Below are 22,719 nucleotides of genomic sequence, written 5' to 3' on the forward strand. Positions count from 1 at the left end.
TGTTAGCTGTGAGGTCTTATATAGACAGGTGTTTGTCTTTACAAATCAAGTCTTATTAGTTTAATTAAAAACAGCTGGACTCCAGTGAAGGAGTAGAACCATCTCAAAGAGGATCACAAGGAAATGGACAGCATGTGGCTTAAATATGAATGTCTGAGCTGGACTCCTGTTGTGAACACTTTTGATCTGGCTTCTGAATTTGGGCTCCCTCTGGTGGTTGCTGCTGGTAATGGAGCTGATCTGGCAGACAAAAGTCAATCACCTGAGGAGGATGATTGGAGGACAGGTGTTACAGACTGGAGAGATTTAAGTGATCAACCTTCCCTCAGTTGTTGCCAGTGATTTGGTTTTCTTCCTGAGCATTTTGGAAGTCTGCTTGCCTCCTGCTTTGTCCTGCATCTTTCAGATAAGTTATTTGTCTTCTTGAATATTTTTGCATTTGATCCATTTTTGCTTTTCTCTGATTTCTGTCTTGCTGGTGTGAGTTCAGCCTTGTCCCCTGCTGGGACCTGTGCTGGACACTGTTTCATTTGTCGCAACTTATGTCAGTCTTTTCAGTATTTTTAATCCCCTGTTATATCACTATCTTTTGTTTTGCGCCCAGTTCACACCAGAGTTCTGATATAGTGGGGGAGAGGTCATGTGGCCTCAGTATTTTTGCATATCAGACGTGTTGGAATTTTTCCTAGGGGTTTTTGCATGATTGCAGACAGTATCCTTTCCTGTCCTGTCCTATCTAGACAGTTTGGGCCCCATCATTTGCTTACTCTATTTTCTGCCTGTGCTTTGTGCCTCATCTTGTCTCTCCGGCAATATAAGTTCGGGGGCTATCTATTCCTTTGGGGTTCTACTCCGGGGCAGTTTAGCTTTCCCCTTTCTCTCTTTAGGCTTAGTTAATTCTTTGGCTGTGCCGAGGCATCTAGGGCATCGTAGGTACGTCCCACGGCTAATTCTATTTTTGTTGTCAGTTTAGGGGTCTGCAATCCGCATAGTTACCAATCTCTCTGGTTATCTGGTTGCCTAGCCTATTCCCCTGCTACCCTCCGCAGTTACCTAATCACAACAGACTCCAATGAAGGATTAGAACCATCTCAAAGAGGATCACAAGGTAATGGACAGCATGTGACTTAAATATGAGTGCCTGAGCAAAGGGTAGAAATACTTAAGACCATGTGATATTTCAGCTTTTCTCTTTTAATAAATTTACAAAAATGTCTATATTTCTTGACTGTTTTTTCAGTCAAGATGGTGTGCAGAATGTACATTAATGAGAAAAAATGAACTTTTTTGAATTTACCAAATGGCTGCAATGAAACAAAGAGTGAAAAATTTAAAGGGGTCTGAATACTTTCCGCACCCACTGTATATGATCTGCAATTACTGCGCATTAAGGGTTTTTGCACTATATCTCAGATATGCCAGGATGCAAATAATAATAATTCACACAAGAAGATTGCCTTTGGACCTAAAGCAGACATTTATAGAGTAGTGGTGGAAGAGATGGAAAAATGGAGACTTTTTAGAGCTGCTCAGTAGATTGTAGAAAAGGCAAGGAACACATTTTGGGATATAAAACCCTTCCAGAGACAAATGGATTCATCAGACAAATTGGTCAACCTTGAATAAATTATGTCTCTCTAGTTGTGTGCCTATGTAGTTTTTATCAATTAAAAAAAATAATAGCATGAACCTTTGCTAGGCTCAATATGACCAGGTCAGCATCAGCACAAATTTTTTGGGCAAAAAGCAAAAGTCTTCTTGTGAACAAATTGACACATGGGCTATTTGCAGTGATGGTGCAAATCATAATTGTGTCATTGGAACGAAGTCATGTACAGTATTAACAGCATTAGCATCACTAGCATTAAAGATCCTGTTGTTCAGTTAAAAACTTCTTACCCTAAACCCCAGATCTTTGGCGACCACTATGTTAAACTTTCTCACTGTCAAGATGATGCCAATACAGTTTAATCCCATAATAAAGCAGGAAGTCACAAGGGGCTGTGGGTGCATTATACTGTGTTTGCTGCATTATGGAGACATCATACTGTTTTAGGGTGCTTTGGTAGCACAACAGTATTCTCTTTTGGGTCACTATGAGGTCATCATATTTGCTGCCGGGCACTGTACTTTTATCATACTGCACATGCGGGGAATAATACTGTGTGTAAGGGCATCATACTCTATGAGGGCCATTAAACTAATATTTTAGTGGTTAAGAACAGTAAGGGGCTTCAATATGGGCAAAATAATTGTATAAGTGCCACAATAAATGTCCCTCTCTGAATAAAAATTTGGAAGGTATACCCTTCTGTGATTGTACCTCTGCGCACTTATTTATTTTTTCCGTGGTATGTAGGAAATCAATAAGATCTCTTACTATGGGGTCACATGCTTGATTTATATACAGTACTGGCAAAAAATAAGAGACCACAGCAAAGTTTTATAAAAATAAGCTTCTCTACATGTCTGACAGCCATTCCATTCCAGTGTCAGTTGAATTACAACCAGAGTACACCTCATTCTACTTAATGTGCTTCTGATCAGGTGATCACCTGAACCAAATCTTATTTAACAAAGGAAAGTTAAAAAACCCTGCTGTGGTGTCCTCTTGCAATAGGACAGCGTGGATGGCAAAACAAGTGCAAGTAATATCCCAAAAGTAATAGGAATGAAAAAATAACTTTTAACCATACCAAATGAGTTGAAAAGAAATGTCTTTAGTTAGGAAAAGAAGGGCTCAATTCTGGCTTTACTAGCAGAGGGATATGGTGAGCGTCATGTTGCCTCCATCTTTAAACTTTCTTAAAAGACTACAGTCCATTACAACAAGGTCAATCAGCAGCCATTGGGGACAACAGAGCTACAGACCGGCAGAGGGCAAAAACGACTCTCCACTGACCGGGATGATGTCATCTTATTTGAATGTCACTCAACAACCGCAGGATGACATCAAGTGACCTACAAAAGTAATGGCAAATGGCAGCTGGGGTGAAGTGCACGGCAAGAACAGTTCATAACAGGCTCCTAGAGGCAGGGCTCAAGTCATGAAAAGCTAGAAAAAAAGCCTTTCAGCAATGAGAAGCAAAGGAGATCCAGGCTGAAGTTTGCCAAAGACCATAAGGATTGGACCATAGAGGACTGGAGTAAGGTAATCTTCTCTGATGAGTCTAGTCTTCAGCTTTGCCCAATACCTGGTCATCTAATGGTTAGACAGAGACCTGGAGAGGCGTACAAGCCACAGTGTCTTGAACCCATTGTGAAATTTGGTGGAGGATTGGTGATGATCTGGGGGTTCTTCAGCAAGGCTAGAATTGGGCAGGTTAATCTTTGCAAAGGATGTATCAATCAAGCCGCATACAAGGTTATCCTCGAAAAACAGTTGATACCTTCTGCTCAGGCAATGTTCCCCAACTCTGAGGACTGGCTTTTCCAGCAGGACAATGTGCCATGCCAAACAGCTAGGTCAATCAATGTGTGGATGAAGAACCACCACATCAAATCCCCCTCAAGGCCAGCCTAATATCCAGCCCTGAACCCCATTGAAAACATCTGCAATGCAATCAAGAAGAAGATGGATAGTCACACAAGCCATCAAAAAAAGAACTGTTTAAATTTTTCACTTTGATCTGTTGTGAAGACACTGACATTCAACTGTAGTGATCTCATCACTGGCACTTTCCCATGGTCCTGAGGTCACCGCAGTTCAGGGCAGCTGGGAACGCAGCCTCATTGACATCATTGAGGCTGCGCTCATAGCATTTCATTCACCAATGGCTTTCAGCCGGGACGGTTGCATCTTGTCACCGTCCAGGTTTAAAACTATTTATCCCCCAGACATGGGTTACGATGTGTGACAGAATGACCAACAGGTATGGTATGTTTTTGTTTTTTTACTTTATTTTAATTATAGGAGATCAAGGGCTTTGGTGGAATTAGTAAAGGTTGTAACTATGGTTTAATTGAGATGATTAAATTAGTCTTTTTCATTTTTCAATTAAAGGACTTTATTCTGGGTGTCTGCGTTTTCTTACAATGTGACTATGGTGCTATTAATGGGGGAGTCTTATTGACTCCTCTCCATTACTAACCTCAGGGCTTGATGTCACCTGACAATACAAAGGTGACATTAACCCCCCAGCTATCACCCCACTTGCCACCGCTACACAGCAAGTGGGAAGAGACAGGCAAAGCAGGGGATATTTCATTCAATTATTTAGTTATATTGCTGGTGGTGGGTGAGGAATACCCCGATCATCCGCTCCTGCTGTCACTGTTATTAGCGGCAGCAGGAGTCATAGTCCCAAAAGCCCCCACCTGCTGTCATCTTTCTGACTTTAATATAACTCTCATCATTGTCTTCCGCTCGCACCTGTTGTTGGACTGAGCAGGGGAGAATAATGAGAGCCTTCTACAGCCGTCCATGTGGTACTGATGCGGCACACAGGCGGCACATGGTTGCCACACGTATGCCGCAAGGTATTTTACACACGGACACGAATATCTCTGATACCGTTTTTTCCGGTACTGGAAATAAACAGACGTGTGAAACCAAACTTAATGTGGGTTTTGGCAGCTCCACACCTGAAATATAACCACTTTATGTGACCACACCCTTATGGTTATTTGAAGGGGCCTAAAGCTGTTTGCTTAAACTAACTGGACCATTGATAAAACACATGAAATTGAAAATGAAGGCAAAATGAAATATTAAAACTCATATTCTTGGTGCTGTCTTGTATTGTTTTGTAGCTTTGCAAACTGCCTGCATAATGTGCAAATCCATTCCCTTCTTTTTCTTATTGTTTTCCTTTCCTATCTAATCTGTCAACTTACTGAAGTACACTTTCCACACAGTGTAATTTAGTAATTTATTATTTGTTGTTATTCAAAAATGAATAGAAAAGATCTTCTAAGGACCAGATCTTTTGTCACTATGTCATGATAAGTAAAACCATAGAATTCAAAGAGGTGTACTTAGTTTTTTTCATGACTGTATGCACTAATTTTCAATTATCAGTGGATGGGGCTTCATCCTCTAATATTAATAGAAATTAAAGCTTAATGTATTCGAATTACAAAATTGTATAAAAAGTACATAAAAATGATAAGCATACAAACATTACATAAAGCTACTATGGATTAAAAAAAAGTTATAAATGATAAATTGAAGAAAACTGAAATGGAAAACCTTAACAATACTGTAAGCTCAAACTAGCTGGATACTAAAGACCCTCCAGTGTAAAATAAAAATTAGAAAAATTTGTATAATAAGAAGCAAAGGACCTAAATGTTGAAGCCATCTGTATTGGAGCTGCTGTTATTGGCTCCAACCATGAAAACAGCATACTGTGCACTGTGTTACCCAACACGGTGTGTGCCTGCTATGTAATATTTAATTTGCTTTTCAACTGCGAGTTTTATTACGTTAATTTTATAGCAACTAAAAGCTGACCAGGATGTGATAATTTTCTGTCATACGTTCATAGTTTATTTATGGACCTTTCCATTAATGTAAATGATGATATTTGGCTGAAGAAGACTAAAAACTAGAAACTCTCCATTCAATACAAATGGCCACAAAGTCTAAGGTGAATTTCAGTACAACTAAATGATGTATTACAGTTTTCCAGCTCTGTGGGCTATAGAAGCCTGACCTACTCAACAATGAAATATGTATAACTCCCCCGAGCCAATAAAATATTTATTTTGCACGTAGAGTGATTACCTAGGATTTGAGAAATGTAATTGCAATTTCAATAAAAATACTCTTTAAATACGCGTGCAGACAGGAGTAAGACTGATGGGGAAAGATTTACCGCATACTCATACATGTTAACGTATATTTGATTGATTGCACTATTGACCATGGCAGTATAATTTACCTACTGTACAGAACATAGGTAAGCACCCTATACTTGATTTTATGCCTGACAGCACTGTATCTTGGTACTATATTTTATATCTCCATGGTAATATAATGCTAGAATTCTTTGGTGTACCTACAGTACATATGTTTGTTTTTTCTGATATTTGCATTTTATACTTATCTGTTTTTATAACATTTTTTGCATCAATATAGTTGTAAAAAGCTTTATTCCTATTTTTTTAGCTTTTTTTCACATAGCACAAAAGTACAGGAAAAGAAAAAAGTACATGCCAATCTTATGAGGGAAAATTCAGGCGAAGTGAAATATGAAACATGCATACTACTTTATTCTCTCTGTATAGAAATTCTTGGTCTTGTTGTACTGTTGTATTAGTTTTTTGCAGTTTTGTAAATTGCTAACAAGTCATGTACAAACCCATTCCTTTCTTTTTCGGTTATTATTTTCCAGTGACTATATGGTGCCAACATACTGTATTATACAGCACTGTATTGTAATTTTCTCCAAATCTTTACGGAAAGTTTTTTGTAACACTGCACAACAATAGAAAAAATAAAATGCAAGCAACTAATTTGGCAAAAAAAATGTCTATATGAAAACAGCAAATTCCATACATGTTTAGTAAGAGGATTTGGTCTTGCTATTCTCTTGGCTTTGCACATTGCATACAAATAATGAACAAATCCTGTCTTCTACTTTTCTTTTGTTTTTTTAGCTTTCCTTCCCTCCTTCTCTACATAATGCGTCAATACACTGAAATACAGAATGCCCACAATTCTAGGAAGACAAATAATTTGACCATTTTTCACAAAGTCTAACACAGTTAATAGTTCTATTTGATATATCCGTTATTATTAGTGATGAGCGAGTATACTCGTTACTCGAGATTTCCCGAGCATGCTCGAGTGATCTCTGAGTATTTGGATGTGCTAGGAGATTTAGTTTTTGTCGCCGTAGCTGCAAGATTTGCGGCTGCTAGACAGCCTGACTATATGTGGGGATTTCAAACAAAGCAATCTCCTCATGTATTCAGGCTGGCTAGCAACCGCAAATCTTGCAGCTACGCCGACAAAAACTAAATCTCCGAGCACATCCAAATACTCGGAGATCACCCGAGCATGCTCGGGAAATGTCGAGTAATGAGTATACTCGCTCATCACTAGTTACAATATCGGAGAATATTTATGTTTTGTGGAAAAATATTTGATTAACAAGTATAAGACTGAAACTTTTTGGTTAGGGGTAAGGTCACACAGGACTTTTTTGCTGCGTTTTTTTTTTCATGTTTTTTTATGCCAATTTTCAGCTGCCTTTTCAATTACCAGCAAAGCCTATGAGATTTTAGAAATCTCATGCACACATATTGTTTTTTTGTGTGATCAGGATTTTGTGCTTTGCTGCATTTTTTGGACTTAGACATTGTCACTTCTTTCAGCATTTTTGCTGCATTTTTTCAGCGTTTTTCACCCATTGACTTGAATGGGTGTTAAAAAAAAGCTGTAAAAACACACCAAAAACACAGGTGTCATTATTTGCAGCATTTTTGCTGCAGAAAAGTCATGGACATTAGCATGGACAAAGAGACAAAACAAAAAACGCATCAAAAATGCATCCAAAAATGCACCTAACCTGCGTTTTTGCTGCAGCTTCTTTCCTGCCAAGAAGATCAGGTTTTGCTGCAGAAAAAAACAGCAAAAAAGTGAACATACCCTAAAGCATTTTTTTTCTCTGCAGCACTTTTCATATGATTCATATTATCTGAATGTGCTGCTGGAATAAGATATTTAATTTTTTTTCCATATTGACTGGACTATTTGCATTTTTTGAAACTTTTTAGACTTTCAGTGAAGTGCAGTCAATGCCATGTTGAAAGTACCATATATACTCGCGTATAAGCCAAGATTTTCAGCCCATTTTTGGGGGGCTGAAAGTCCCCCTCTCGGCTTATACGCGAGTCATAGCCAGGGGGTAGGTGGGGGAGGGGGAGTGGGGGTGTAACAACATACTGACCCCCCTGACGCATCTCTGCAGCCCCCTGCTTGTCTCATGGTCTCCTTTCCAACAGCAGTCACATGGTACCGCTCATTAAAGTCATGAATCTGAAAATATTTATTACTTTAATGAGCGGTACCATGTGAATGCTGAAAGAAGGAAGGAAGACCGTGGGAGAACGGGGCTGCAGAGACAAGCCGGGGGGAAGTAAGTATATGCGATATTCACCTGTTCCGGGTCCAACTCTGCTCGCCGCTGTCTGCCCGCCGGGTCCCTCCTTTGTAAGCACTGCATTCCATAACACCCTTTTCTTCCTCTACACTAAGAGGCAGAGTAGGCTTAGGGTGTGGGCACACGATGCGGTTTTTGGTCCTGCAGATCCGCAGCAGTTTCCATGCGGTTTACAGTACCATGTAAACCTATGGAAAACCAAAACCGCTGTGCACATGCTGTGGAAAATTCTGTGCAGATTTCCAGATTTTGCGGAACCGCTTCAGCAGTTTTCGTTCCGGGACAACTCTCTCTTTTTTCTCTCTCTCCCAGCACCCCCACTACCCCACCCTTTGTCACAATTTGAACAGATGCTATTGAATAGAATATTGCAGTAGGGGACCAACGGCTCCCCACTACACAGTTGAATCTGTGCATCCAACAGTAATCACAGCAAGCATAATGATGCCACTAAGGCTCCATGCCTGCAGTGCAGAGCCTTAGTGTGCGCACTGTACAGTGAAGCAGCACATTGGGTTAATGGGGAAAGGTAAGTATTATTTATTTATTTTTTTGGAAAGAATGATTGATACATGATGTTGTGTGGGGGCTATCAAACTGAGTGAAGTGCTGTTGCTGCCATCATTCTTTGTTGGTGCCTATTGGGGTGATCATACTGCATGTAGATCTGTGAGACTATCATGCTGTGAAGGCCATCATACTGTGTAGGGGCTGTGAGGTGGAAAACACTGTGTATGGGGCTATAAGTGGATCGTATTGTGCATGGGGGGGACAGTTAGGTCATCTTATTTTGTGGGAGTCTGGGGTGGGTGAGCTGCAGAGGCCATCATACTGTGTCAATGCTATGATACTGCATGTGGGGAACTAAGTGAACATAATAGCGTGTGAGCAGCACTTTAGGGACATTATTCTGTTGGAGGTACTACACTGTGTTGGGAGTGTGTAGGAGATATTATTCTGTGTTGGATGAATTGTGTGAGGCTTTATACTGTGTGCAGATATCATAATATGTGGGCGGCACTGTAGTCTCATCTTACTTTAGAAAGAGAATTGGAGGGATCCAAATGCTGGATATCCTTAAGGACAAAAATGTCCAGGAAGGATGGGAAATCTTGAAAAATGAAATTCTCGAAGCACAATTGTTAACAATTCTGAAAAGAGGGAAGAATAGGAAGCATTTAAGTAAACCAGGATGGATGAACACAGAACTTAAGCACATGCTAAAAAGGAAGAAAGAAATGTTTATAAAATGGAAAGAGGGAGGCATATATAAAGAAGAATATAATGCTATCTGCAGAACTTGCGGGGCACAAATCAGATTATCTAAAGCTGACAATGAATTGAGGCTTGCAAGAGACGTCAAAAGCAGTAATAAAGGATTTTGGGGATATGTCAAAAGTAAAAGAAAAGTCAAAGATGCTATAGGATTTTTACAGGATGAAAATGATGAGATGGTAAGACAGGATGTTGAGAAGGCTGAACTTTTAAATTTCTATTTTGCATCTGTTTTCTCTCAGAAAGGAAATGTAACATCAACTGTTCTTCACTGTCCTATTAAGGGAATAAAAGAATCCAGGATATCTACAAACAGAAAGACAGTGAGGAAACACTTAGCTAACCTAAATGAATTCAAGTCTCCAGGCCCAGATGAATTACACCCCAGAGTACTGAAGGAGATAGCAGAAGAAATTTTTGAACCCCGCTCCATAATCTTTGAAAATTCTTGGAGAACAGGAGAAGTCCCAGAAGACTGGAGAAGAGCAAATGTTGTTCATATCTTCAAAAAGGGGAAGAAGGTGGACCCAGGCAACTATAGGCCGGTGAGTCTGACTTCTATACCAGGAAAGATCTTTGAACAAATTATTAAACAACATGTATGTAAGTACCTGGATAAGAATGAAGTGATTAAACAGAGTCAGCATAGGTTTGTAACTAATAGGTCATGTCAGACTAGCTTAATTTCCTTCCATGACAGAATCACTGATTGGGTGGATCAGGGAAATGCTGTAGATACAGTATATCTTGGCTTCAGCAAAGCATTTGACAAAGTATCTCACACAATCCTTGTTGAAAAAATGGCTAAGTATGGAATGGACAAGGCAACTGTTAGGTGGATTCATAACTGGCTTAGTGATCGGACCCAAAGAGTGGTCGTAAATGGCTGCACATCCAGTTTTAAGAATGTCTCAAGTGGGGTACCACAGGGCTCTGTCCTGGGCCCTGTATTGTTCAACATCTTTATCAATGATTTAGATGAAGGAATTGAGGGTAAACTGATTAAATTTGCTGATGACACAAAGCTAGAAGGGATAGCTAATACTAGAGAAGAGAAAGAGTATTCAAAAAGATATAAATAAACTGGAGCAGTGGGCAGCAGCTAACAGAATGTTTTTAACAGGGAAAAATGCAAAGTACTATATCTGGGCAATAAAAATGAAAAAAGCATTTACAGAATGGGAGGAATAGGGCTAAGCAACAGCACATGTGAAAAAGACTTGGGTATACTAATAGATCACACACTGAATATGAGTCAACAGTGTGATGCAGCAGCAAAAAAGGCAAATGCAATTCTAGAATGTATAAACATTAGCATACAGTCTAGATCACATGAAGTCATTATTGCCCTCTACTCCTCTTTTGTCAGACCTCATCTGGAATACTGTGTCCAGTTTTGGGTGCCACATTTTAAAAAAGACATCAACAAACTGGAGCAAGTTCAGAAAAGAGTGACCAGAATGGTGACCGGTTTGCAAACCCTGTCTTATGAGGAAAGGTTGCAGGATTTGGGAATGTTTAGCTTGCAGAAGAGAAGACTGAGAGGAGAGTTAATAGCTGTCTACAAATATCTCAAGGGCTGTCACATTGCAGAAGGATCATCTTTATTCTCATTTGCACATGGAAAGACTAGTAGCAATGGGATGAAATTGAATGGGAGGAGACACAGATTAGATATTAGAAAAAAGCTTTTGACAGTTAGAGTGATCAATGAGTGGAACAGGCTGCCATGAGAGGTGGTGAGTTCTCCTTCAATAGAAGTCTTCAAACAGAGGCTGGACAGACATCTGTCTGGGATGATTTAGCGAATCCTGCTTTGAGCAGGGGGTTGGACCAGATAGCCCAGGAGGTCCGATACAACTCTACGATTCTATGATTCTATGATTCTAGTGTAGGCACTGTGGGGTCATCATACTGGACATGTTTAGAAGACAGTGAGATAAAATTGTGGGGGCATTATTCACTATCAGGGTATTATGCTCTGTGTGGAAGCATTGTTGAAGTATGAATACTACACTATAAGAGCATTAAAGGTGTATAACAGTGGGTGAGAGCTAGTGATGGGCGAGCACTAAAATGCTCAGGCGCTCGTTGCTCGGGTCGAGCAAATTGGAATGCTTGGGTGCTCGACCCGAGCAACGAGCCCAGTGTAAGTATATGGGGAACGCAAGCATTTTTACCATGCCCCCCTCCCGGCGGTCTGCAGATGAACTAAAAATTGTGGAAATCGATGGGAAAAGTGCTCAAATGACATGGGAACAGCATGGAGAAGAACCCTGGAAGCATTTCTGACTCCCAGGTCACTGCTGTTTTCAATGTTTTCAGAGTCTTACGCCACTTTTATGGACTCACAATAAAACATACAAAAAAGAAACCAAAATGGATTTTCCTGGGAAAAATGTAAAGGAACACCCTTTCCAGGGTAATGACTTGTATATAAGGTAAAATAAAAGACCAAAAACAAAACTTCCCCTCCACCATTTGGGCTATGTTCACACGTACTTTTTTTTATGTGTTGTTCAACTTTAGCATTGCTTTCAACCAAGACAAATGCATTCACTGGGAACTGTCATTTTACAACCTTATCTGGCCACGTGGTGTGTGACACATCATCAGACACATCCTGTTTCATTTGTTTCATTTATGAAAGAGGGAGTCTGAAAGTCACAAAGCCTATTTTATAGGGCCATCAGGCTGCCTTTACTATTCTTAAATGGCTAGCAGTCAGTCCTCACTATTCTTAAAGAGTCATCAGCCGCCTATGCTTTGTTGTTCCCATTATTAAACAGGTGATCTCCTATACTGTTGTTGCATATGCAATGATAGGCAGGGCTTCTGGGGCTTCTCCACTGAAGAGACGTACAGGAGGGTCTCCTGAAATCAATGTTCCCATTATTATGAATTTGGTACTCCCATTCTGTTTCTCTATACATTGAATGCAAGGCCTGCCCTGCACCAAAATTAGATGCACCCCAAATAACTCTTTGAACATACGTAAATGAGTGCCACCTGAAAGCAATGTTTCCATTATTAGGAAGTTGGTACGCCCATACTGTTTGCCCATGAAGTGAATGCAAGGCCTTCCCCAAATGTGGATGCACACCAAAACACTTTGGAGAGACCTACAGGCGAGCCGCCTGAAATCAATGTTCCCATTATTAGGAATTTGGTAATCCCATATTGCTTCTCTATGCATTGAATGCAAGGCCTGCCCTGCCCCAAATATAGTCGCACCCCAATAACCCTTTGAACACACATACAGGATGGCCACCTGAAAGCAATGTTTCCATTATTAGGAAGTTTATGGAAAAAAGAGAAAATAATTCAGCTCACCCCATTTCTGTCTTCCTCCTGGATATTGGATTCTCCCCTTGTGCACGGATTTACCTTTGGCTCCAGGCAGATTGAAAGTAATGCAGAAAGTGATGAGTTTAATCCAGCCATGGATGCCATGACTAAGGCTTCCTATAGCTGAAATGCATAGGATTGTTGTTCCTAAAGTTTGGCCCTGTGGCTACAACATGCTGCACTGTATTTTAATGTGTATAAAATAAACTGATTTTTTTTTTTAAATTCTACTGCCCATAGTCGCTGGATTAACCTCATCACTTTCTGCATTATTAGAAAGTTGGTACTCCTATAATGTTTGTCTATGCATTGAATGCAAGGCCTACCCTGCCCCAAATTCAGACACACCCCAATAAACCTATGCACAGATGTACTGGATGGCGACCTGAAAGCATTGTTCCCATTATTAGTAATTTGGTACTCCCATACTATTTGCCTATGTAGTGAATTGCAGTGTTGAGTCAGGCATGGTACGTGTGTGAGGTCTCCTCACCTCAGAGCTGACACCAGGTTCCGGCCATTGTCACACACGACCATTCCTGGCTGTAGGTTCAGCAGTGTCAGCCACAGATCTGCCTGCTCTTTCAGAGCTGTCCTCAACTCTTCACGCGCCTTGTCCATTTTAAATGGAGGACAATATTTTGCATGGTCAGTTGAAATGGCTGAGTTTAAAATAGCTGGCCTGTAGGTAACAATTTTTTTTTAACAAACTGGTGTCAATAACTTGTAGAAGACACTTCAAAATTTTACAGTAGCCCAGAAAAGGCAGAATTTTCTGTGCACTCAGATGTGATCGCTGTGATGGCCAAACCTCTTTTTAAAATAAATGCCCTGTAGATAAGTATTTTTTTTCAGCAAACTGGAGTCAATAACTTGTAAAAAACACTCCAGCTAAATTTTACAGCAGCCCAGAAAAGGCAGAGATCTCTGCGCATTCAGATGCGATTGCTGTGACGGCAAGAAGGGAAGAAGTGCCATATTGGAGCTCAGAATTTTCTGGACTGGTTTAAGGGTGTCATGTTGCTTTGGCAGAGTCCCAAAGGTGCTAGAAAAGCATAACCCCCGTAAGAGAACTCAATTTAAAAATAAACCTCTAAATAAATACATCTAAAGGTGCAGTGATCATATTGACATTACAGGTGGGTCACATAATTTTAATTTTGATGAAAAAAAGTATTACATTTCTACCACAAAAATTTTGTCTTAGCCCTAGATTTTACATTTTCACACTGGGAAATGTGTAAAAATAGTACCAAAATGTCTCCCATAATTTCTGCTGAATGTAGAAATACCCCATATTTGACTGTACAATGCCCCACAGCAAGACTCGGGAGGGACAGAGTGCTATTTGCCAACTGGAGCGCAGATTTTCCTAGAATAGTTTGCAGACTTTCTATACACAACCCCTAAGTGCTAGAAGAGCAATATCCCCCTTCAAGTGACCCCATTTTTGAAACTATACTCTTTGGGAATTTATCTGCAGGTGTAGCGACGATTTTGACTCCATGGGTGTTTTACAGAAACAAGCAGCAGTGGAAGTTGCTGAGTGAAAATTGCAAACTGTTGTTGTAGCATCCAGTATGTTGTAGTGACCATTACGTTATACTCAGCTCATGCATCTCGAGACACACACCTGTAAACTAGGCCTGCTATCATCGCTACAGAAATGCCAAACATGTGGATGTAAAATGTGGTTTAGGCACACTGGGGCTCAGGAGGGAGGAGGGCATTTGAATTTGGGAAAGCAGAATTTGCTGAAATTCTTTTGGGGGTCAAGGAGCCATTTTGCCTTTCAAGAGACTGTGTACTACTAGTAACTTGTAAGCCCCCTATATTACCATTGACAGATTACGGACTTGAGTATGGACTTGCATGTTTTGTGGATTGATTTTTACCTTTAATTGAGTACATTTTACATAACTTTTGGGCACATGACATTTTTTGATCGCTTTCTATTCCAATTTTTGTGAGGCAGAATGAACAATATCCAGCAATTCAAGAATAATTTTTTGGGATTTTTTTCATGCCGTTCCACATGTGGTAAAATTGATAAAGCAGTTTTATTCTTCGGGTCAGTATGGTTATAGCGATACTGCATTTATATAGTTTTTTTGAGTTAGAATTTATACAATATGATTTTCTGGATTTTATTTTTACTGACCTGCATTATGAGAGACTAGCATCCCCTGACGGGTGACAATCCTGCAGCTGTCAGCTGTAAAATATAGCTGACAATTGCTGCATCAGTCACAATTAGTGTTGGTACCGACTTTAGTCATTTAACCTCTTAAATGCTGTTGTCAATAATGACTACAGCATCTAAATGGTTAAGAGAATGTGAGGGCTCCCTCTTTAACCCCGTCGGCACCCTGAGATCTTGATTGTGTGGTCTTGGTGCTTGCCATGGCAGTACATGGGCAAATAATGGCTTTAAAATCTGCCTGCTATAGCGGCTTGTTCAGATGTTATCAATATTTTGATGGTAAAAATCAATTTCTTCTTTGCTGTCATACCACTTGCAGTAATTCCTGAAAAGTACTTGAAGGGCTAATGAACTACCTGAAAGCAATTTTGAATATGTTGAGGGGCACTATATTTAAAATGCTATCACTTTTATGGGTTTCCAACATATAGGACCCCAAAGTCATTTCAAAACTTAATAGGTAACTAAAGAAATACGATTTGTAAATTGCCTTGAAAAAATGAAAAATGACTGTTATATTTTTAAACCTTCTAAAATGCTAACAAAATAATACAACATTTTACAAATGGTGCTGATTTAAGGCAGGCATGAGGGAAATGTTATTTATTAATGTTTTTGTGTGGTATGACTATCTGGATTAACGGGATAATCATTGAAAGTTTGAAAATTGCTAATTTTTTAAAATTTTTGCAAAATTTCTTATATTTTTATAAATAAACGCAGAAAATATAGACATTAATTTAACATTTTAATAAAGTAGAATGTGTAAAAAAAACTCTCAAAATCAATGGGATATGTTGAAGCATTGCAAATTATTACCACATAAAGTGACAGGTGAGATTTAAAAATATTTGTCCGGTCACTAAGGAGTTAAAAAATATTTGCCTTTCCTAAATCAGGATCCAAAACTCCAGATTATTTTGGAGAGTTTTTCTGTCAGATTTGTAGCAAAAAAAAGCTCCAACACTAGGGAATAGGAGATGGGTGAACTTGTTCAGAAAAAGTTCGCCAATTTCAAATTTGACACGAATGTAGCACATTTAAAGTCATGTTCGGTTTCACAAGCATTTTAACTCAAAGTCAGCAAAATTAGGTCACAGTTCATTAAATCATCAAGTTTCCACTAATGCTTTTGTTATGACTTTGGCTAGGATAGTGGTGCTGTAGGATGAGCGGGGGTGACGGGGTTACATGTTTAATGAGGGGAGGAGATGTGTCTAGGTCAGAGGAGCTACGGAGTGTAATTTCTTTTTTTATTTTTTTAAATTTTTTTAATAACTTTAGGTGTGTACATTCTGGCAGCCAATCAGGGCACAGGAACCATCCACAACGTCATGACACAAGGTCTTCTGTGATTGGCTGCCAAAGTTACATATCCCTTTTCATATAAAAAGTGGACATCTTGTTTTGCTGGTGCTATTCTTTCAGTGTCACAGTGCAGAGAGGTCGCTCCCATTAGTGCTGCTGCTGCTAAAAGTGAACTTGTCAGTTAGCTTGATAGATTCTAGTCCTGTGTGAAATCGATCTTCCAGAGTCTTATTAGGTTGTGCTAAAACTGTTGCAGTCTGCAGTTTCAAATCATTTGTGATAAAACTGTGTTGCAATGGCAAATCAGAAGGCCACTTTTCCACTTTAAAATCCTTAGGCCTAATATTGGGGTAAAGCCAGTAGGCCCAATGTGCTAATTCAAATAGTTTATGATAAAACTGTGTTGCAATGAGAAACCAGAGGCCAAATTTCCACCACAAAAAATTGTTAGGCCTAATATTGGGGCTCAGCCAGGAGGCCCAAATTGCTAATCCAAATCATTTTTGATAAAAAATTTGTTGCAGTGAGGAATCTCCAGGCCACATATCCTAATTAAAATCATTTGTACAAATTCTGTGGTTTAGCCACACAACATCAGCCAATAAACACTGACTGTTAATTTAGTGACAGGTGATTGACAGGTCTGGGCCTCGGATTGTGAAACAGCAGGATAAAAGAGTTGAAGGGTACATACAACATGATGAGTGGGAAAAAGTGAGGTCGTGGTGGAAGAAGGAATAGGATTGATGTCTGACATGTACGTGGGTTAGGTGTTAATGTTAATGAGAGCTCAACTGAACAAACACCGTCTTCTCCTATCCAAAGACCACTGACCACATCTGTAACTGGACGAGCTATTTGATTCCCTTTCTTTGGCAGCTGCACAGTGGACCGCCTTGTAGATGAGGCTCAGAAAGAGCATTTGCTGCAATGGATGGCAAGCACTGCATCAAGTGCCCTCTCCTCCTTTTCCTTCACCTTAACATCACACACAGTACAGTTCTCAGAGGTGGCACCCCAATCACCCTTGTTCCCCCACCTCGCGTCACAAATTTCCAAACACCCAACTGACAGTGGAGATCCACAGATGGACCATTCTGCAGTGCTGTCCACACATTTTATTCCATGGGAATCAGAGGTCTGCTCCAAAGATTCACAGAATCCAGAGGAGGAAAGCATGTGCACACTATTTATGCAGGTAACTAAAGAAATACGATTTGTAAATTGCCTTGAAAAAATGAAAAATGACTGTTATATTTTTAAACCTTCTAAAATGCTAACAAAATAATACAACATTTTACAAATGGTGCTGATTTAAGGCAGGCATGAGGGAAATGTTATTTATTAATGTTTTTATGTGGTATGACTATCTGGATTAACGGGATAATCATTGAAAGTTTGAAAATTGCTAATTTTTTTAAATTTTTGCAAAATTTCTTATATTTTTATAAATAAACGCAGAAAATATAGACATTAATTTAACATTTTAATAAAGTAGAATGTGTAAAAAAAACTCTCAAAATCAATGGGATATGTTGAAGCATTGCAAATTATTACCACATAAAGTGACAGGTGAGATTTAAAAATATTTGTCCGGTCACTAAGGAGTTAAAAAATATTTGCCTTTCCTAAATCAGGATCCAAAACTCCAGATTATTTTGGAGAGTTTTTCTGTCAGATTTGTAGCAAAAAAAAGCTCCAACACTAGGGAATAGGAGATGGGTGAACTTGTTCAGAAAAAGTTCGCCAATTTCAAATTTGACACGAATGTAGCACATTTAAAGTCATGTTCGGTTTCACAAGCATTTTAACTCAAAGTCAGCAAAATTAGGTCACAGTTCATTAAATCATCAAGTTTCCACTAATGCTTTTGTTATGACTTTGGCTAGGATAGTGGTGCTGTAGGATGAGCGGGGGTGACGGGGTTACATGTTTAATGAGGGGAGGAGATGTGTCTAGGTCAGAGGAGCTACGGAGTGTAATTTCTTTTTTTATTTTTTTAAATTTTTTTAATAACTTTAGGTGTGTACATTCTGGCAGCCAATCAGGGCACAGGAACCATCCACAACGTCATGACACAAGGTCTTCTGTGATTGGCTGCCAAAGTTACATATCCCTTTTCATATAAAAAGTGGACATCTTGTTTTGCTGGTGCTATTCTTTCAGTGTCACAGTGCAGAGAGGTCGCTCCCATTAGTGCTGCTGCTGCTAAAAGTGAACTTGTCAGTTAGCTTGATAGATTCTAGTCCTGTGTGAAATCGATCTTCCAGAGTCTTATTAGGTTGTGCTAAAACTGTTGCAGTCTGCAGTTTCAAATCATTTGTGATAAAACTGTGTTGCAATGGCAAATCAGAAGGCCACTTTTCCACTTTAAAATCCTTAGGCCTAATATTGGGGTAAAGCCAGTAGGCCCAATGTGCTAATTCAAATAGTTTATGATAAAACTGTGTTGCAATGAGAAACCAGAGGCCAAATTTCCACCACAAAAAATTGTTAGGCCTAATATTGGGGCTCAGCCAGGAGGCCCAAATTGCTAATCCAAATCATTTGTGATAAAAAATTTGTTGCAGTGAGGAATCTCCAGGCCACATATCCTAATTAAAATCATTTGTACTAATTCTGTGGTTTAGCCACACAACATCAGCCAATAAACACTGACTGTTAATTTAGTGACAGGTGATTGACAGGTCTGGGCCTCGGATTGTGAAACAGCAGGATAAAAGAGTTGAAGGGTACATACAACATGATGAGTGGGAAAAAGTGAGGTCGTGGTGGAAGAAGGAATAGGATTGATGTCTGACATGTACGTGGGTTAGGTGTTAATGTTAATGAGAGCTCAACTGAACAAACACCGTCTCCTCCTATCCAAAGACCACTGACCACATCTGTAACTGGACGAGCTATTTGATTCCCTTTCTTTGGCAGCTGCACAGTGGACCGCCTTGTAGATGAGGCTCAGAAAGAGCATTTGCTGCAATGGATGGCAAGCACTGCATCAAGTGCCCTCTCCTCCTTTTCCTTCACCTTAACATCACACACAGTACAGTTCTCAGAGGTGGCACCCCAATCACCCTTGTTCCCCCACCTCGCGTCACAAATTTCCAAACACCCAACTGACAGTGGAGATCCACAGATGGACCATTCTGCAGTGCTGTCCACACATTTTATTCCATGGGAATCAGAGGTCTGCTCAAAAGATTCACAGAATCCAGAGGAGGAAAGCATGTGCACACTATTTATGCAATTTCGCCTTACTTGGTATTTTTTTTTCCTGTTTTCTAGTACACTAGGTGGTTGACTCAATAATGTAATTCAAAAATACAGCTTTTCCCACAAAAAACAAGCCTTAATACAGCTATATTAATGGAAAAATAAAAAAGTTATGGCTCTGGGAAGAAAGGGCTCAAAAATGGAAAATTGCAGGCATTTGAAGGAGATAAAATACATTCATTACTGTTGCCTTAAAAAAATAACTCCAGCTCATTTTTACAGGTTATTAAAAATACAATAAAAGATTAATAATATAAGCTGTTTCATGCAAGTCATAATCCTTGGCAGACACTGCTGGGAAATCTGGCAGCAAAACAAACCCATGCAAACATCTCAAGTGGTGGAAGAGAAAAAGTAGAATCCCACTGTGAGACTCCATGGTTTTAGAAGCATTTGCTAGATGGCTTTTAATGAATCACATTCAATCATGAAGTCTTAGCTTTCTGCCTAACAAAAGGCAGGCGTAAGCTATCAGCCATTTAAACCTGTTAAACTGGGTTTCATACAGTGATGATCCAGGGAAAGAGCAAGCATGACATATAAACATATTATCTTATAGTGATGTTTTGGTTTGACAGTAAATTACTGTTTATCTAACTGAATTGAAAGCGACATTGGTAACAATGTCCAAGCATAAACAACACATGATATCTGTTAGAAAAATGTTTGAGGCATTGTAGAATAATAAGAATTCAGCTTTATTTAGTTTGATTTAAAATCAACATATAAAAGATATGTGAATATCATAAAATTCAAACAAATATAATACACAATAAAAGAAGGCAAAAACAGATGGGACACCTGGAAAACACATATTTTATATGTTTATTTTAAATGAGGCAGTTTCACACACAAGACCTTCATAGTCCAAGTACGGTCCACAATATCTGGCCTGCCTGCAGGTCTTCTGACATGTTCTCAGCAGCCTGATATACACCGATAAGGGCCCAGTCAGACAGTGTAATGAGGGATGGTATGGCCTACGATACCAACAACCTTCATCAAAGCAAAAGTTTTGTTTCAAATAGTCAACAAAGTTGCAAAAAATGCAATGAGAAAAAAAAAAAGCACTTTAACTGCCAAGGATTTACGGAGATTCAAATGTGAAGTGACAAGGAATCCATTATCCATCAGTCAGGGAGTTGCTAGCCAGTGCAAGCATTGTGTTCCGATCTCAGTCCAATTTATAAAGCCATCTGACTGCGCACTAGGCTGTTGAGTTTTTTTCAGGAGACCTGTGGTTGGTGTAGACTTCATAGTCTGTAATTAAAGGGAATCTGTCACCCTTTTTTTGCCCTATGAGCTGCCGGCATTGACATCAGGGGCTTATCTACAGCATTCTGTAATGCTGTAGATAAGCCCCTGATGCCGTCCTCTTCTTCCCTTCCTGTAGTGCCTCTGATGTAGGCGCACTGCTCTACCCTGTTGAGGGCAAAGCAGAGTCCTGCAGTGCACAGGCGTCGGGAGAGGTCTGGTGCCGGAGCCACTACAGGAAGGGAAGAAGAGGATGGCACCGTATGAAGATGGGAGGCGTTAGACCTGACCTCGACACCCATCGGACCGGACCGCCCCCTCCGGTGAGTATAATCTAAAGTGTTTTTCTTATCTTTCAGGTTACATTGGGGGCTTATCTACAGCATTACAGAATGCTGTAGATCAGGGGCGTAACTACCGGGGTAGCAGCCAAAGCGGTTGCTTTGGGGCCCGGCCCATATAGGGGCCCGGGTCCCCAGCTCCCGACCATGCTGGCAGCCCGGTCCGCGCTAGGGCCCCCCTACATTTTATTCAGGCGTCTGCTCTGCAGCTTTATTTTCAATGAATACCCAGCGCCTCCCGGGCCCCCCCCACCATGGTCCAGCCAGCTTTGCAATCCCCCCTGCACAATGGTCCAGCCACAGCACCGCCCTCACCTGACATCACACACTGCTCTGCTCCACTTCCTCATTCGGTCAGTGTGTGCCACGTGGGTCTGGGAGAGGGATGGACAGGTAACAAGAAATTTTTTTTTTTTTTGAGAGCGGCGATCCGGGGGGCCTGGGGCAGACTGTGAGATGGGGCAGAATGCTGGGGGCCTGGGCCAGAATGCTGGACATGGGGCAGAATGCTGGGCACGATGGGGCAGATTGCTGGTCATGATGGGGCAGATTGCTGGACACGATGGGGCAGATTGCTGGACACGATGGGGCAGATTGCTGGACATGATGAGGCAGATTGCTGGACACGATGAGGCAGATTGCTGGTCACGATGGGGCAGATTGCTGGACACGATGGGGCAGATTGCTGGTCATGATGGGGGTAGAATGCTGGGCACGATGGGGCCGATTGCTGGGCACGATGGGGCAGATTGCAGGGCACGATGGGGCAGATTGCTGGTCACGATGGGGCAGATTGCTGGACACGATGGGGCAGATTGCTGGACATGATGGGGCAGATTGCTGGTCACGATGGGGGCAGAATGCTGGGCACGATGGGGCAGATTGCTGGACACGATGGGGCAGATTGCTGGACACGATGAGGCAGATTGCTGGTCACGATGGGGCAGATTGCTGGACACGATGGGGCAGATTGCTGGTCATGATGGGGGCAGAATGCTGGGCACGATGGGGCAGATTGCTGGTCATGATGGGGGCAGATTGCTGGGCACGATGGGGCAAATTGCTGGTCATGATGGGGGCAGAATGCTGGGCACGATGGGGCAGATTGCTGGCCGTGATTGGGGCAGAATGCTGGGCACGATGGGGCAGATTGCTGGACACGATGGGACAGATTGCTGGTCATGATGGGGGCAGAATGCTGGACACGATTGGGCAGATTGCTGGTCATGATGGGGCAGGATGCTGGGCACGATGGGGCAAATTGCTGAGCACGATGGGGCAGATTGCTGGACACAATGGGGCAGATTGCTGGTCATGATGGGCGCAGAATGCTGGACACGATGGGGCAGATTGTTGGTCATGATGGGGGCAGATTGCTAGATACGATGGGGCAGACTACTGGTCATGATTGGGGCAGAATGCTGGGCATGATGGGGCAGATTGCTGGGCACGATGGGGCAGATTGCTGGTCATAATGGGGGCAGAAAGCTGGACATGATGGGGCAGATTGCTGGTCATGATGGGGGCAGAATGCTGGGCACGATGGGGCAGATTGCTGGTCATGATGGGGGCAGAATGCTGGGCACGATGGGGCAGATTGCTGGACATG

Source organism: Dendrobates tinctorius, unplaced genomic scaffold, assembly GCF_039654945.1.
Source record: "Dendrobates tinctorius isolate UK_male_01 unplaced genomic scaffold, ASM3965494v1 ptg000008l, whole genome shotgun sequence".
In the NCBI taxonomy this organism is placed as follows: Eukaryota; Metazoa; Chordata; class Amphibia; order Anura; family Dendrobatidae; genus Dendrobates; species Dendrobates tinctorius.